A 13913-nucleotide genomic window follows, 5' to 3' on the forward strand; every position below is an offset into this window, starting at 1 on the left:
CATTCACAAAAAACCTTCCCACCACGGTTGGTCGCCGAGGGAAGTACAGACCATAACCCTCCAGTCAAATACAGTAGAAAATTAAATAGAATCAATATTGCAACATTAAACACAAGAACTTTAAGAACCCAGGATACCCTTGCAGAACTGAATATGGCCATTCAAGACATAAAGTGGGACATACTCGGAATTAGCGAAATGAGAAGAGAAGGTGAAAACATACATGAATATCAAGACTACATATTGTTCAACAAAGGTGAAAAAGGAGGCAAAAGAGGAGTGGGATTCCTCATAAAAATGTCTTTGAAGAAACAAATACAAAGCATCTTTGGTATTTCCGACAGGATAGCAGTGCTCAATATCAACTTATCCAACTATACAAAGACTTGGACTATCATTCAAGCATACGCACCAACCGAGCAAGCTGCAGAATCGGAGATAGAGTCATTCTACGCCGATCTGGCAAAAGCCATCAGAAACTACACTAACAACCATATTATACTGATGGGGGATTTTAATGCTCAGATCGGGGAAAAACAATATGAGGAGGAGTATGTATTGGGCAAACATGGGCTTGGTAAAAGAAGCCCCAACGGTCAAAGGCTTGTAGAATTCTTGCTAGAACACAACTTAACTCTTTTGAACAGTGTATTCAAAAAAAATACGAAGAATAAATGGACCTGGATTTCACCAGATGGCAGATACAAAAATGAAATAGATTATATAACAAGCAATTTCCCTAAGGCATTTTCAAACACAAGTGTGATCTCAAAACTCAATTTTAACACAGACCATCGTATGGTCAGAAGCACAATTGTAGCAGAACCACCAAAAAAGGCAAGGAAGTACACTACCACTTATAGTCCAACCCAAATCTCCACGGAAACTTTCCAAGTAATTGGCCAGTCGATAACAAATAACCTACAAGAGCTGACGTATGAAAATGAAGATGATATCATAGCAAACTATAGAAAACTGGAAAAACAACTTACTACCACTATCAATATTAACAAAAGCAAAAGCAAATACCCACTCAGCAACGAAACCATTCAACTCATAAAACGCAGGAAACTTTTACTAGATCAAGGAAAAAATAAAGAAAACATGCAACTAATTACAGAAATAAGCAAACAAATTAATAAATATATCAGAAGAGACCGCAAAAATAAAAGACTAGAAGTGTTAGAGAGACAAATAATAAGCACAGGCGGTGTAAGAAAAGCTCTGAAAGAACTCAGGGAAACAGGAAAAGAGTGGATGCCTAAACTAAGGAAAAAAGAAGATATCATCACGAACAGGAAAGGTATACATGAACTGGCCACAGAATTTTACAAAGAATTATACTCAAACAAAGACGCATGTAAGCACCATATCACACAACCATCCAAGAGTAAAGTAACAAACAGCCTACCAGAGCAGGAACCAGATATTTTGGAAAGTGAAGTGGAAAAGGCAATAAAAAGCCAAAAAATGGAAAAAGCTCCTGGACCGGATAAAATAACAAACGAAATGTTGAGGGGGACTATGGATGAACTAGTACCAATACTAACTAAGATGTTCAACCGAATTCTGAAAAGTGGATATATACCAACACAATGGGAAACCTCATATATAATCCTACTATACAAGAAAGGCGCAAAGGATGACATTGGGAATTATCGGCCAATAAGCTTAATAAGCTTAATGTCGAATATGTACAAAATATTTGCAAAAATTATTTTGGGCAGGGTTAGCGCAAAATTAGACGAAAACCAACCAATGGAGCAAGCCGGGTTCAGACGGAATTTTTCAACAATAGACCACATCCATACACTCAAACAATTAATTGAGAAGTACAACGAATTCAACAAAACACTGTATGTGGCTTTTATAGATAAAGGCTTTTGATTGCATTAGTCATAAAGCAATGTGGGAAAGCCTAGGAAAGCAAGGTATACCAGAAACATATTTAGACATTATCAAAAATATATATGCAAACAGTAAAGCAAAAATCCAGTTAGAAACCCTGGGAAAAGAATTCCGAATCAAGCGAGGAGTCAGGCAGGGAGACCCAATGTCCCCAAAGTTGTTTTCAGCAGTGCTAGAGAACGTCTTTCGCAACCTTGACTGGGAACATCTAGGCCTCAACATAGACGGAAGGAAACTAAACCACTTAAGATTCGCGGACGATATAGTTCTGCTTGAAGAAAATCCAAAGGCACTCGAAAAGATGATCCAAGCTCTAAATACTGAAAGCTCCAAAGTGGGGTTAAAAATGAACATAACAAAAACGAAATTGATGACTAACTCAGAAATAAGGCCCATTGAAATTGATGGACAAAAAGTAGAATATGTTGACGAATATTGCTACTTGGGTCAGATCATCTCCCCTAAAGACCAAACAACCAAGGAAATAAATAAGAGGATTGCTAATGGGTGGAAAAAATACTGGTCTCTTAAGGAAGTTGTAAAAGCTAAAGAACACAATATGGCAACGAAGAGGAAAGTATTCAATACTTGTATTCTCCCATGCATCACATACGGCTGCGAAACATGGTCCCTTACAAAACACCATAGAGAAAAACTGGGAAAGTGCCAGAGAGGTATGGAACGAAGCATGACAGGAACAAGAAGACAAGATAGAGCTAGCAATGTGCAATTAAGAGAAAAAACAAAACTAACTGACATCCTGGAAAAAATAGACCTCCAAAAATGGAGATGGACCGGCCATATGTTGAGATCTAGACAAGAAAAGTGGAGTCAAATTATAACGAACTGGTATCCAAGAGATGGCAAGAGGTGTCGAGGACGTCAACAAATGCGATGGGAAAATGAGCTGAAACTTACCGCCGGACCCAAATGGAGAAGAGTTGCTCAAGATAGAAAACAATGGAGACTACTGGAGGAGGCCTTTGCCAGAAGGCACACTGAGTTGAGAGACATCTTATAAACAAACAAACCAAAAGATCCAATCACAAAGATAAATCTCACCCAGTTTAAAGGGCTAATTATTATTATTATTATATTGTATTGAATAGGCTCCGAAACTACTGAACCGATTTGAAAAATTCTTTCACTGTTTGGAAGCTACACTATTCCCAAGTGACATAGGCTAATCTTTTTGGAAAAAAAATTAGGGATCCTTACTAAAACTCCAATAATGTAACCCAAGGTGTAAAAAAAATACCTAAAATATTCTTTAAATCCCGTGTCCTGCGAAAACTATTGATAATAGAATAAAATAATATACTACGACTTTGTAGAACACAATATTATTATTTACAAAAAGTGTCGGGAAAGTGTCTAACTAAGAAATGTCAAATATCGTTTTTTGTTAAAGACACGAGCAGAGCCAGAGCGGGCCGCTAGTCAAATTATAAATTTAATAGAACATTATATAAATGTACCATCATCCGTTACTTCAAAAGATGTACCTGTACATAGACACTGCGAGGAATTTTACGAACCCAAACTTGTAAAATCGATTCATCCAACTTCACTTGGCACGTGCGAAACGGGCAAAGGGACCAGGGACCTGTGAAACTTTTCAAATTTCCGTACGTTTTCTCAACGAAATTGTTTTTTTTTTCACACCCTCCGTGTAATCTCGAAAGAAATGTGCCCCTTTATAAATTGCACAGGGAGATAATTTAGTCGACTCGGCGTGTCGTCTTCGAAAAATTGGCAATTGTCAAGTTTTGGACGTTCAAACGTCGTTTGAATATTTCTCGTAACGCTATTTCATTGTTTTTGCGATAAAATAAATGGAATTTATCTAAAACAGATTTATTTTCGCTGTATATTCAGAATTTTAACGTATGAAATCACTTTGAATTTTCTAACAGATTTTTTAATAGAAAGAATTATTAGAGGGAAAACTTGTTATAAATATGAAAGCCTAATGTAGAAAAAAATGTAATTAAAGAAAATAGTTTAATTAAGCAATGCCTTCAAGAATCAAAATCGCAGTTCTTTTTGTCACAATTTAAATTTTATTTTGACTTTCCATTTGAGCGTAGTTCACTTATTTAGCAACAAAATATGATTGATTTGAGTTTGCGCACATTTTAATTCTGCTTCTTTCTACCATTCGCACATTTATTCCTTTTCGATAAACTGTATTGATAAAGAAATTTACTGTATTCCTAAATTCACTAATAAAATTGCCATTAAATTTTTCAACATAAAAAATCATGGTAATCGGTAACCTTGCCTATCAAAGGTCTAAATGGCCACACCTTGAGACATGGGTCAAAGTAACAGTCGTATTATATTTTAAATAATCGAAAGTACGTTTTTTTTTATTGCTTAGATGAGTGGACGAGCTCGCAGCCCACCTGGTGTTAAGTGGGTACTGGAGCCCATAGACATCTACAACGCAAATGCGCCACCCACCTTGAGATATAAGTTTTAAGGTCTCCAGTATAGTTACAACGGCTGCCCCACCCTTCAAACCGAAACGTATTACTGCTTCAAGGCAGAAATAGGCAGGGTGGTGGTACCTACCCGCGCGGACTGACAAGAGGTCCTTCCACCAGTAAAAAAGATTTTAAGAACGTTAGAATAAATTCTGTCCGATGGTAGATGATTACATAATTTATGAATATCAACAATGTCGGCAGCATTCTCAAATCGCTATCTGCCCCTGGAAGCTATTTCACACCGAGACGAACATGACATTAATAGTATACAAAACAAAAATGTTGTGACCTACTGAATTTACAACTACAGCACCGGAATTTTCCCAGCAAAATCATCGCTATTTATATTTTTGAACAATAAAATGAAAAATGCCCTAGCGTTTATCCGCTTTTTCTGTGTTCACGACCTAATTCTACCTCTTCGTCTTATACCTTTTCCCTGGCTATATTTCTTGATTCCTGTCAATTGGATAGTTTATGAATATCAACAATGTCAGGAGCACTCTCAAATCGCTATCAGCCCCTGGAAGTTATTTCACACTGAGACGAACATGACATTAGTAGTATACAAAACAAAAATGGTGTGACCTACTGAATTTACAACTACAGCACCGGAATTTTTCCAGCGAAATCATCGCTATTTATATTTTTGAACAATAAAATGAAAAATGCCCTAGCGTTTATCCGCTTTTTCTGTGTTCACGACCTAATTCTACCTCTTCGTCTTATACCTTTTCCCTGGGCTATATTTCTTGATCCCTGTCGGCGGCACAAAAGTACGAAAACGCTGTTAATCTTTTTACGTCGACTGCATTATTTTAGGGTCTACTCTCTTGTTATTTGAGGTGCTTTCGGGTACGACCTTTGCGGATTTAGCGGAGTAGGTTAGAGATTCAAGCGATCCACGAACGAACATGTTTTCGTATGCCGCTTTTATACGGCTTTATTTGTTTTATTCTTAAAAGATTTTCGAAGTTAATTCAAATGAAAGCAACACAGATTAATATGAATTGTTTATGCTGTTTTTTTTTTTACTTAATTAATCCATATTATTTATTTTTTTTAGTCATCACAGTGTTGTTTCTTTGATTTTGTGTACAGAGTATATTCATTAGGTAAACTTAAACGACAAACAGTATAAAACTAAAATCAGTTCTTTTGGAAGTAATCCATTTAATGCTATCTATCTATATGACCAAATGTGAGGCCGTCAGCGCAAAAGTGGCCTAATATAGTTATTATGAAGCAATTAGGTTTAAGTTTTCATGAACACAATTTGAGTAGGCAAAAAAAAAATACGCGCAAAAATAATGCTTACAAAGCCATCTGTTATCTATGGGTGAACCTATGGATAGGCCGGTTTTGCACTGACGGCCTCATATATGCACTACATATATTTTTGTCATTAAATATAAAACATCAAAAGAAACAAACTGTTACATTTATAATAGCAGTATATATTGAATAATAATAAGGATTTGGAGCTCCCAAATACCAGATACCTCCATTTGACTCCATACAGAAGAAGGCCGTTCGTATTGTCGATAATCCCATTCTCACGGATCGTTTGGAAGCATTGGGTCTACGGGTTCGATCCTCTCAATATTTTATGCCGTATGTTCCATGGGGAGTGCTCTAAGAAATTGTTTGAGGTGATACCGTCATCTCGTTTTTACCATCACCCCACCCGCCACCGGAGGAGAGTTCATTCATACTACCCGGAGCCACTGCGGTTATCCACAGTGCGTTTCCAGAGATCTTTTTTATGACGGACCATTCAGCTTTGGAATAAATTCCCCTCTACGGCGTTCCTTGAACACTTACGAAGAGTACTCAGCTGTTCTTCTTCTTTGGAGTCGGTATCTTCATTGCTGAGGGTTATGTCTAATTTGAAAAGTTGACCACTTGTGGGGGTGGGGGAGGAATGCTTCCCCACGTCTTCCTGACCTCGTCGGTTATAGCCGTATGGGTTGTGTTCATTGGATGTCAAAATTGTTACAGGATATATATATTTAAATTAAGATTCTCTGTAGTAAGTCAAGTAATTAAATACATATTGAATACATTTTTTTAGAAGCGAATAGCAATTAATTATAATAGTGTTCAATTTCATTTTGTTCATTAGCTTAAAAACTGAAAATAAAATAATAATGCTGTTTAAGTTGATTGCATTTTCTGCATACCGGTTGAGAGCAATAAAAGCTAACTAAAACTTTATGAAGTTTCATGAAAAACTCTCTAATGTTCCAAGTCCAAAATGAAAATTTTTCGATGAAAAAAATTTAAAGAGTCACCAAGTCGAGTCAAGTAAAGACGCTGTGACTCACAAACCGTCCTCCCACCACACCGCACACACAATAAATGAGTCAATAAAATAAAATTTAAAATCATATTGTGCAGCAAGCATAACATCAAATTTACAGAGGCCAATACTTTTACTTTATTTAGTATATTTTTTCAAATTAGAAAAGAATAGTCATACTACGCAAACCTATATCGTGGACACAAATCCATGCCGTTCTTATTTAGAGTTAAAGAGTAGCGCCATAAATTAATTTGTCTAAAATTATAATATTTAAAACCAAAATCATTCATCAACAACATATTTCTAGAAATCGGGTATCAGTAATGATAATATTACATATATTTACAGACTAATAACATTCCTAATCAATTCATAGCATTTTAAACAAATTTCCGTTTTTTATATAAAGTACTAGCTTTTGCCCACGACTTCGTCCGCATCGTTCACAAATAATGCTTTATTTTAGAACAAATTTGGTTACCTAGCATAAAAAACGTTATAGTGAGCCAACCTTAACATATAGACATATGCTGTCGTTTTTTTTACTGGACTGGCTGGACTTTTTTTTAGATATTTTAAAGAGAAACAATTCTGTCATACATTATTTTAGCGAAACTTTAATCGTTTCTGCAGCGCACGCAGCGGAAGCTCTCAAAAGGTAAAAATAACCCCGATTTTGAAACATCCACATGGTGCTCCGCTTCTATTTGTTTTACCGTGATGTTATATAGCTTATAGCCTTTCTCGATAAATGGGCTATCTAACACTGAAAGAATTTTTCAAATCGGCACAGTAATTATTGAGATTAGTGCGTTCAAACAAACTCTTCAGCTTTATAATATTAAAAATAATATTATAGATTTGCATAAATTGCAATTTCAAAATTCTGGACCTACTAACAATTGTACTGGTGAGATAATAATATACATAATATATGTATGTATGCCATAAGTTAAGAGTAAAATACCCGTTTAGAGTTATTTTTTTCACAATCTTGCTTCGGTGTGACAGAATGACGGCTGTTATGTAAAAAGAGGAAGCCACGTTCATTTTACGTGCCACAGGATAATAAAGGTTCAGAATAGACAAGCTCTAGGATATTACATATAACACGTGAACATTATGAAAAGATGCTTGTTTAAAATGAAGACGAGAAAAGTTTAAGAGACGCCAAGATTGTTTCGCAAAAACTCTGTATTAAGCATTGCTGTGAAGTATAGTTTGAATGTCAGATCTGAAATAGATGGTGAGGATATTGGATTATTTAACTTTCCTTTGTAATGAGATAATATTAGAGTCTATTTTAAGCATGGATGGATGGCCGCGAAGCTGTCAAATATCCCAGTTTGAAGGCATTTTATGAAACAAGTGGGATTTCGACTTCATTTCGCAGAGCGGCGGTTGGCATTAGAGTTGTTATATTATAAGTTCCAGTAAACAATTACCTTGAAATAGGCCGCAAATTGGTTCACCCATCAATGTAATATATATATATACATATCTAGCTGACCCGGCAGACTTTGTAGTGCCTCAATCGATAAACAAAAAACCTAAGATTTTGTATAAAAAATAAACATGAAACAAACAAAAGGAATCCCTCCGACGGGAGACACATCAAAGGAAAAACATAATTGTTATTTTTATTTAATTCCGAGCATTTTTATATTTATCTACATTTTAAACCTTCTCTGTACTTCCACAAATAATTCAAGACCAAAACTAGCCAAATCGGTCCAGCTGTTTTCGAGTTTTAGCGAGACTAACCAACAGCAATTCATTTTTATATACTTATATATAGATAGATAGATGATAGATTTCAATATCAAAGCGTGTCGAATGTAATTTTAAGTTCAAAGTAAACTTCACTCGAAGATAACAAAAACAATATCAACGTCACGACCCGAAGCACTGGACGTGTACGTATCACGCAAATGGCGGGCAGAGGAACGTTCGAGAGGTTGCGATGAAAAAAAAATCAACGCAAGTGAATTTCGAGCAGTTAGATTAGCATAAAGACGCGACTGCGAACTGTAATCATTGCCGTGGCACATTGTGAGCTGAATACAGATGGGTTATGGAGATTGTACGGTGACTGGAATGTTCTCGACGTTTGGCAACTTCAAAATTGCTGTCAAATCTACGGGCGCTTTTTTTTTTTTGTATCCAGATAAATTCTGTGGAAAGATCTGATTACGATAATCGAGATATTTCGTTTTATTTTCGTGTTCTTTGGCCGTCATCAATTCTATAGTCGGTCTGGTATTGCTAACAATTTTTGTTTTGTCTTTTTGTATTTCCATTTTTTCATTGCTTTAATACCTAAATAGCTTTCTTCCATATATCTTTCAGAGCTCTATCCAGTGAATGTGGAACTCATTATTATTATTATTTTTATTCCTAAGATGAATGACCAAGCTCATGGCCTACCTGGAGTCATATTATAGGAGCCCATAGACATCAACAAAGTAAGCGCTGCAAACCACCTTGAAACATGAGTTCTCAGTTTTAATATAACGGACGGCTACCCCACTCTTCAAACCAGAATGCATTACTGCTTCACGGCAGACATAGGCAATGTGCTGGTATTTACACGTGCGAACTCTGAAGATGCCAGTTACAAATTACATTTACTAGATAATTTACTAATAGCTTTAAAAAAAAACAACAACTTTCATTTGATTTTGCTGAATCTACTGAAGATACCGTCATTCAGTTGGTTTGGTTGATCTTATTACAGTCAGATGATAACAGCGTGGACATTGCTCGTTTTCGCGCCGTTACCGAAAAGGAATCAAGTTACTGGCTCCAAGCCTATACATCGTACATTTAAATGATATGGTAAGAAGGGCGCTCACTACAGTCAATGTTCCGGCTGTCTTGGAACCCATCGGAATTTTGAGTCAGATGGGAAAAGGCCCGATGGAGTCACGCTAATCCCATGGTCAGTCGGTAGGTGCCTGGTATGGGATGCTACTTGTGTGGATACTATGGCTCCCTGTCATTTAGATGGTACTTCCTCCCGCCCCGGTTCAGCTGCAGCTTTAGCAGAAATTACAAAAAAGCGGAAGTATTCGGGTTTGGGGTCTTTTTATTCTTTTTTGTCTTTCGCGGTTGAGACGATGGGCCCTTGGGGCCCTGAAGCAAAGAAATTTTTAACAGAAATCTCCAAGCGCTTGAAGGAGGCTACACGTGACGCTAAGGCTGGCTGGTACTTTGCAGAGAGAGTGAGTCTGGCTGTCCAACGAGGCAACGTAGCCAGTATCTTGGGAACTGTGCCTCCTTCAAGCGCATTGGAAGATCTGTTCTACTGTGTGGGTTGATGTATGTTAAATTATTTTGATTTGACTTTTGTTAATAATAAACGATAAATTAAAAGTTGATCTAAGTAATTCGGTAAATGCTTACCATGAAGATCCTGTTAGCGTTTTATTTTTTATTGCTTAGATGGGTGGACGAGCTCTCAGCCCACCTGGCGTTAAGTGGTTACTGGAGCCCATAGACATCTACAACGTAAATGCGCCACCCACCTTGTGATATAAGTTCTAAGGTCTCAAGTATAGGTATAGTTACAACGGCTACCCCACCCTTCAAACCGAAAGGCGTAATTTTAGCGCTTTAAAAAACTATGTATTAACAATTACCCAAACTGGTCGAGAGCTTTTAGCGTACAATAAACGGCGTAAGATTAATTGAAACGTTATCCGAGTAGTACAATTAATGTTACCGAATTCGAATCTCTCAAATTTATTTGGTCAATTTGAAACGTTCTGCTCATTAAATCCAAAAAAGGTAGGATACACCACATTTCTTTGGTGTAGGCTGTACGATGTAATTTTCAGTGACCGTTATAGACATAGAGAAATAGCAGATTGTTCTATTTCTATATATAATTTTAATGCCTAGAAAAGATCCAAGCGTTAAGACCGATTTGTGAGTGTAATGTATCTTCTGCGTAGGTCTGGTTTTGAGTCCTTTCAGATTTGCACCCCTATAAGGTTTTTATGCTTTTTGGTTTTTTTTTGAAAGGAATACAGAGTCCTAGCTTAATATCCGCTCGGAAGCCCAGTATTTTTATTAAGGATAAGCGTATTTGCTTGCATCTTTCTTGCATGAGCGTTTGTGACATAAAACCTGAGATAATTTTAATTTGGAGCTATCAAATGTGTTCAAGTTAAAAAAAATGTGAAACAACTGAAAATCATGAAATTGCATTTTTACTGATGGTAGGACCTCTTGTGAGTCCGCGCGGGTAAGTACCACCGCCCTGCCGTGAAGCATTAATGCGTTTCGGTTTGAAGGGTGGGGCAGCCGTTGTAACTATACTGAGATCTTAGAACTTACATCTCAAGGTGGGTGACGCATTTACTCTGTAGATGTCCATGGGCTCCAGTAACCACTTAGCACCAGGTGGGCTGTGAGCTCGTACACCAGTCTAAACAATAAAAAAATATGTTTTTTTATGCAGAATTAGTATTGGCTATGTGCACTTTTGGTAATTTTTATTTATTACAACTAGTTTGTTAATCAAATTTCGTATAAACAGTGGTTGTACTTATTGCAAATATCATCTATATATTAATACGTGAAGCAAAAACTTTGTATCCCTTTTTACGAAAATTGCGCGCACAGAGGAGTATGAAATTATCCACACTTATAGAGAATATAGAAAAGAAGTGCACAATGATAATATTTTTTTAAAATAATGCATAAAAGATACATTAAATCAATAAAGAAAACATCACACACTACATACCATGTGTTTGACGCTCACATGCATGCATACTATTTATTGTCAAACTTTTGTTCTTGACGTCTGTGGTCAAATTGAGAATAGATTAAAATTAAATATTGTTTATCTTTATTAATATTTTTTTATAGAGTAGCCTTGGCGAAATTTGTGATTATAGACGTATAAAATACAATCATAATAGTGTACATACTTACAATTCCAATTATAGTCGAATTTCGACTACTGCGGGACCTCTAGTATATTAAATTTAGCAGATATTAAATTTCTCCTAGCAGTAACAGAAACGCAGTGCTTCCATGGAAACCGAACGGATACCGAGGTTAGGTTGACCGATCCTTTGTCGACAAATTCCAATATCGGATGTACGGGATCGTCAGCCATAAGGGTGAGTTTATTCATGTTATCCCCTCGTGTACAATCATGTGCAATTATTACGGATATTTAATTTTTAGTTCTGTTTTATTTATACCAGTATTAATAATGTTGGAAATGGTATACCAAATCTATACTTCTATACTAATATTATAAAGAGGAAAGATTTGTTTGTTTGTTTGTTTCGAATAGGCTCCGAAACTACTGGACCGATTTGAAAAATTATTTTTCCATTAGAAGCCGACATTGTCCCTGATGAACATAGGCTACTTTTTTTAAAATTTTTTTTGTTATATTTTTTTGGTTTCATGTGTGTTTTAATGTTTCCGAAGCGAAGCGAGGGCGGGTCGCTAGTCTACGTTATAATAAGCGAAACAAACTATTTTGTGTACATCAACTTCACTGTTTCTTTCAATGTTGTCATTGAATTAATATATAAATATCAACGAATATATTATTATTTTTTTAACCGTAATTATGTGAGGCTAATCTGTGCCATGTACAGTATATCCAGGACGTATGTACAAACCGCCGCAGGGAATTCCGACGAGTTCAATCTGGCAGTGGGCTTACACCAAGAGTCTGCGCTAAATCCCTATCTCTTCGTGCTGGTGATGGATGCCTTGACGTCGGAGATACAGAAGGAGACCCCCTTGGTGTGGCGTGGATCCCGGGTGACTGGGAGAAGGGCAGGAGAATGATGATGATGATGATGATTATTTTTTTAACCGATAAGGACGCAGTGGTTAATTTCTTTCCCCAAATTATTCTTGTCCACATAATGGAAGTGATGGACTGATGGATTGTGTGGAAGAGATCGCACTAAAAGATAAGGCCACCCGTTGTACTTTTGTTATGATTGTTTAGTATATGTGTTTATTTTGGTGTACAAGCACAAGGTGAAACGCATTACTGCTTCACGGCAGAAATAGGCAGGGTGGTGGTATCTACCCATGCGGATTCACAAGGGTCCACCACTAAACGTTCATCTCAATCTCAAAACGTTTTATAACATCTATTTAGAAAAAGTACATCCTTAAAATTTAATTGGTAAAATTTTTAAATTTCTATTGCAGACTGTACTTAATCTCTCGCACATAAGAATCTGAAACACAGTACTGTAGATCCTTTCGGTAGAATAGTTATCAATTTGTTCCCCTTATTACGACCTCCGCATTAACAGAGATTTGACCTTTTACCATTGAAAGGACAACGTGTAAGTTCTGAACCGAATTCCTGTACCGCAAATTCTCAACATTGTTAACGTACGGAATGATTATTATGTTCTCGATCCATATATTATCCTTATATTGAATAATACTTTATGGAGATTATTTTATGCGAAAAGGTACATCAGACAAGCTCACGGTTCGCTTTATGAGGGTTTTCAGTTCCGGTTAGGTTTATACCTGCCATAGGTAAGTACATTCTAGAGCCTTTTGTTTACACCATTTAAAGGACAGCTTATCTTATGGCGAGCCTGGTGTTAAGTGGTTATCCTAGCATTCTGAGCGTGAAAATCATCAGTCATCATGAGACATGAGGTTTATGTTTCATTAACAGCTGTCTCAAGCCCTTCAGACTTGAAAGCATTACTGCCGTGCACAGGCATAATAATAGGTAGAGCGATGGTACCTAGCGGTCTAAAAAATTCTTTTATAAAACCACTCCTACTCTACTTTGTCTCTAGACATTGCTTTTGGTTGTTGTTAAAGCTGTTGCTGTTAAAGCAGATGAGAATGAGATGCTGAGTTTTCCAAATTTTTTTTATGTGAATCATCTATAGCCGCGCGTAAAATCGATTACTGGAGTGGCGACACAGTACCAAACTATATGATAGTATACTATATAGTATATATATATATATATATATGTCGCATCCGGGTCAATAGTTCGGAATATCAACGATACACAAACGTCAAAGTGACAGAATGGCCGTGTCGTGGTTGACGACTTTTAGTAATATTAAGACGGTGGTTTTGATTATTATTTTATATGATGAAATGTTGTTTTGTTAAATATCACAAAATGAAGGGTAGACTCCGTAACGCCACAGTTATAAAAAAATGGCGGTACGTGGACAGAG

At 36.5% G+C, this 13913-nt stretch overlaps 1 protein-coding gene across 5 annotated transcripts in view; it reads right to left on the reverse strand.

Annotated features, from left to right (window-relative positions):
* Window positions 1-13913, reverse strand: part of LOC114243149 (CUGBP Elav-like family member 1) — a 454265-nt gene that overhangs the window by 396408 nt on the left and 43944 nt on the right. The window lies entirely within an intron of this gene.

The sequence above is a fragment of the Bombyx mandarina genome, chromosome 12, assembly GCF_030267445.1.
Source record: "Bombyx mandarina strain Sakado chromosome 12, ASM3026744v2".
NCBI lineage: Eukaryota > Metazoa > Arthropoda > Insecta > Lepidoptera > Bombycidae > Bombyx > Bombyx mandarina.